This window comes from Triticum dicoccoides, chromosome 1B, assembly GCF_002162155.2.
Source record: "Triticum dicoccoides isolate Atlit2015 ecotype Zavitan chromosome 1B, WEW_v2.0, whole genome shotgun sequence".
In the NCBI taxonomy this organism is placed as follows: Eukaryota; Viridiplantae; Streptophyta; class Magnoliopsida; order Poales; family Poaceae; genus Triticum; species Triticum dicoccoides.
This window is the reverse complement of record NC_041381.1, coordinates 204019510-204024935: the sequence shown is the minus strand read 5'-3', so window position 1 is coordinate 204024935 and position 5426 is coordinate 204019510.

Below are 5426 nucleotides of genomic sequence, written 5' to 3'. Positions count from 1 at the left end.
GTAACCGGGTGATTATAAATATGCTCTACAGGTATCTCCAAAGGTGCTTGTTCAGTTGGCATAGATCGAGATTATAATTTGTCACTCCAAGTATCGGAGAGGTATCTCTGGGCCCTCTTGATAATGCACATCATAAGAAGCCTTGCAAGCAAAGTTACTAATGATTTAGTTGCAGGATGATGTATTACAGAACGAGTAAATAGACTTGTCGGTAATGAGATTGAACTAGGTATGAAGATACCGACTATCGAATCTCGGGCAAATAACATACCGACAGACAAAGGGAATAGCGTATGTTGTCATAATGGTTCGACCGATAAAGATCTTCGTAGAATATGTAGGAGCCAATATGGGCATCTAGGTTCTACTATTGGTTATTAACCGGAGAGGTGTCTCGGTCATGTCTATATATTTCTTGAACCCGTAGGGTCCGCACGCTTAACATTCGATGACGATATGCTATTATATGAGTTATGTGATTTGGTGACGAATGTTGTTCGGAGTCTCGGATAAGATCGCAGACATGACGAGGAGTCTCTAAATGGTCTAGAGGTAGTATTCAGACACCGGAAGTGTTCCGGGGGGTACCGGGTACATATCGAGTCACCAGAAGGGGTTCCGGGCAACCCCGACAAAAGATATGGGCCTTATGGGCCAAGAGGGGAAACACACCAGCCACCAGGGGCTGGTGCGCCCCCCATATGGGCCGAACCAAAGGAGAAGGAAAGAGGGAAAGGGAGAAGGAAAGGGGGGATTCGGCCTCCCCTTCCTTCCCTCCTCCCTCCTCTTTCCTTCCCCCTCTGGTAAATAAGAAAGGGGGGGTCGGCCAAGGAGGAACCCAAGTAGGATTGGGTCCTACTTGGGGCGCCTCCTGGCCTCTCCCCTCCCCATCCCACCTATATATATGGGGGACGCCCCTAGCACACCCCAGACAATTGCTTAGCCGTGTGCGGCACCCCCCTCCAATGTCTACACCCTTGGTCATATTTTCGTAATGCTTAGGCGAAGCCCTGCGAGGATTGCTTCACCATCACCGTCACCATGCCATCATGCTGACGGAACTCATCTACTACCTCGATGTCTTGCTGGATCAAGAAGGCGAGGGACGTCACCGGGCTGAATGTGTGCAGAACGTGGAGGTGCCATGCGTTCGGTACTTGAGCGATTGAAGCGCGAAGAAGTTCAACTACATCAACCGCGTTGTTTAACGCTTCCGCTTACGGTCTACGAGGATACGTAGACACACTCTCCCCCTCATTGGTATGCATCTTCATGGATATATCATTGCGTGTGCGTAGATTTTTTTCCTCACAACGTTTCCCAACGCCGATGCCCATGGCATCTGGGCCAGACGCCGAGGACTGCGGTGTCTGGTCCTGGAAGTCCGAGAAGGACTCTTCCTTGCGGGCAAAACCGACTTTTAGGAGGCTCCTTCTCCAAGTTTCTACCCCGGGGCTCAAAATATAAATAGAGGGGCAGGGCTAGCACCCGGAACCAAGCTGTGTGCCGGCAACCCCATCCCTCTAGTTTATCCTCCGTCATAGTTTTCGTTGTGCTTAGCGAAGCCCTACGGAGATTGTTCTTCACCAACACCGTCACCATGTCGTCGTGCTGCCAAAACTCATCTACTACTTTGCCCCTCTTGCTGGATCAAGAAAGCGAGGAAGTCATCAAGCTGAATGTGTGCTGAACACGGAGGTGCCGTACGTTCGGTACTTGATCAGGACGGATCGTGAAGGTGTACGGCTACATCAACCGTGTTGATAAACGCTTCCGCTTAGCGACCTTCAAGGGTATGAAGATGCTCTCCCCCTCTCATAGCTATGCATCTCCATGGATAGATCTTGCGTGTGCGTAGAATTTTTTTTGTTTTCCATGCAACATTTCCCAACAGTGGCATCTGAGCCAGTTCTACGCGTAGATGATATGCACGAGTAGAACACAAAGATTGTGGATGGTGATAGTCATACTGCTTATCACCAATGTATTATTTTTATTCGGCGGTATTGTGGGATGAAGCGGCCCGGACCAACCTTACATGTCCACGCACATGAGACCGGTTCCACCGACTGACATGCAACTAGTTTTGCATAAAGGTGGCTGGCGGGTGTTTGTTTCTCCTACTTTAATTGAATCAAATTTGACTGCGACCGGTCCTTCAAGAAGGTTAAAAAACCAAACTTGACGAAACACCGTTGTGGTTTTATGCGTAGGTAAGAATGGTTCTTGCTAGAAACCTGTAGCATCCACGTAAAACTTGCAACAACAAAGTAGGGGACGTCTAACTTATTTTTGCAGGGCATGTTATGATGTGACAAGGTCAAGACATGATGTGATAAATGTTATTATATGAGATGATCATGTTTTGTAAGTTATCGGCAACCGGGAGGAGCCTTATGGTTGTCTCTTTATTGTATGAAATGCAAATGCCATGTAATTGCTTTACTTTATCACTATGCGTTAGCGATAGTTGTAGAAGCAATAGTTGGCGAGACGACCACGACGCTGCGATGGATATCAAGGTGTCAAGCCGGTGACGATGGAGATCATGACGATGCTTTGGAGATGGAGATCAAAAGCACAAGATGATGATGACCATATGATGTCACCTATTTCGATTGCATGTGATGTTTATCTTCTTTAAATCTTATTTTGCTTAGAACGACGGTAGCACTATAAGATGATCCCTTCACTAAATTTCAAGATAAAAGTGTTCTCCCTATGTATGCACCGTTGCTACAGTTCATCATTTCAAGACACCACGTGATGATCGGGTGTGATAGACTCTACGTTCACATACAATAGGTGCAAGACAGTTTTCCACATGCGGAATACTTAGGTTAAACTTGAAGAGCCTAGCTTGTACAGACATGGCCTCAAAACACTAGAGACCGAAAGGTTGAATGTGAATCATATAGTAGATATGATCAACATAGAGATGTTCACTATTGATGACTACCCCATCTCACGTGATGATCGGACATGGGTTAGTTGATTTGGATCACGTATCACTTAGATGACTTGAGGGATGTCTATTTAAGTGGGAGTTCTTTAGTAATATGATTAATTGAACTTAATTTATCATGAACTTAGTCTTATAGTTGTAGAACAATGGCCCAATCTACCGTTCCCCTTAATTTTAATGCGTTCCTAGAGAAAGCTAAGTTGAAAGATGATGGTCGCAACTACACAGACTTGGTTTGTAACTTGACGATTATCCTCATTGCTGCATAGAATAATTATGTCCTCGATGCACCGCTAGGTGAAAGGCCTACTACAGGAGCTGAAGCTAATGTTATGAACGTCTGGCAAGCTCGATCTGATGACTACTCTATAGTTTAGTGTCCCATGCTTTACGGCTTAGAACCGGGACTTCAAAGACGTTTTGAACGTAATGGAGCATATGAGATGTTCCAAGAGTTGAAGTTAATGTTTCAAGCAAATGCCTGGGTTGAGATATATGAAGTCTCCAACAAGTTCTATAGCTGCAAGATGGAGGCGAACAGTTCTGCCAGTGAACACATACTCAAAATGTCTGGGTATTATAATCACTTGACTCAGCTGGGAGTTCATCTTCCATTTGATTGTGTTACTGACAGAGTTCTTCAATCACTGCCACCAAGCTACAAAGGCTTCGTGATGAACTATAATATGCAAAGGATGAACAAGACAATTCCCGAGCTCTTCACAATGCTTAAGGCCACGGAGGTAGAAATCAAAAAGGAGCATAAAGTGTTGATGGTTAACAAGACCACTAGTTTCAAGAAAAAGGGCAAGGGAAAGAAAGGGAACTTCAAGAAGAGTGGCAAGCAAGTTGCCACTCCCGGGAAGAAGCCCAAACCTGGACCCAAGCCTTAAACTGAGTGCTTCTACTGCAAAGGGACTCGTCACTGGAAGCGGAACTTGTTGGGGATATAACTATTGGCTATGACCCACCCAGTAGGGGCCGGGTCATACCACTGGCGATTCATGATGAGAAGGCCCAAGATGTTGAAGATGGTGGTTCATGAAGCAAGCTTACTGAAGGCCCAAGACCCAGATGCAACTTGAGGCCCACGGGCATAAACCGCCATATGTTTAGCTCGTATGTTAAGGAAAGTTTAGTTTGGTCACTGAGCCAGACACGTTTTGTATGAGCTGGACGGGACTCTTTAAGTCGTTGGGCATCAACCTGTGTATATAAAGGGGTGACCCGGCGGCGGGTTAGGGCAAGAAACAACAAGTTGAGAACTAGGTCAAGCGTATTCGCTCCCTGGTAATCAAAACCCAAGCAATACAACCTAAAGCAGGAGTAGGCCTTTACCTCGTTTAGAGGGGCCGAACCTAGGTAAAAACTCTCTGTGTCCTTTGTCGCGTTTAACCCCTTGAAGCTAACTACACTGTGATGGCTCCACACCTAAGTCCTCTTGCTAGGGCATCTGCCGTGACAATTCCATGATAGTTAGCGCCCACCGTGGGGCCAGTGCACGGTGGTTTCGAGTTCTTCAAGGGAAACTTCGCAGGGCTCAAGGGATACGCTGTGGGCCGGATGACTAAGAGTCGTCGCGGCAAGCTCTACATCGACGATGCGGGCTGGGGTCCCGAGGCCGGCTCAATCGAGTATGAGTACCGGGTCCCCTTTGAAGGGATGCATGTCTTCATCAGCAAGATTGGTGAGTCGGATGTTGAGCCAGACACCTGCGCCGACATCGCCAAGGTTCAAGCCACCCCGAAGCACGTCTTTGTTGGGTGTATTCAAGGAGTGGATCTGGAAGGAGGATCTGCGTCCGGTGGAGAGATGGATGTGTATTCAAGAGAGGAGTCCTCAACTGGCGAGATCAACTCCATGTATCAAGCGCAGGATGGTAGGCTTGGGGTTGTTCCGATGGCGACAGTATTCTGGACCCCTATGAGCCACCGAGCCGGGTTGCAATCTTCATGGCCGGTACGCAGCCAGGGCAGAATTCTTCAACTACTGCAGCAATGATCTCCGGTTCAGCAACTGCTACGGTAGCCGAAGCAGGAGGCCCTGTGCGCCCGCCGGCTCAAGTTTTATCTGAGCTGTTGGAGGCTTTGGCAACGTTGTTAACAGCGGAGGTGACCCCGGCGAACCAAGCACAACATAATGTGGACGTTGCAAAGTTACGTGATGAGATAGCTCAAGCCAAGGAAGATCTAAATGCTGAGAACGCCTGGATGGCGACAGAGGGAGCCGCTTTGGAGAGGGAGGCAGAACGGCTTCAAGCAGAAATTTGTTGCTTGAGCTTGGACCGGGACGCATCAAACACTATGTTTAACAGGAGGCATGCGAGTCGTTTACCCCCGGTTTATGATGCGAGAAATCTTTTCAACACGCCTGGGGTAGGAACCAGTTACCCGCCTGTTGTCAATCAGGCCGTTGAGGCACCGGCGGCTAGAGCACCGGTTCAGCCACATGTTGCAGACCC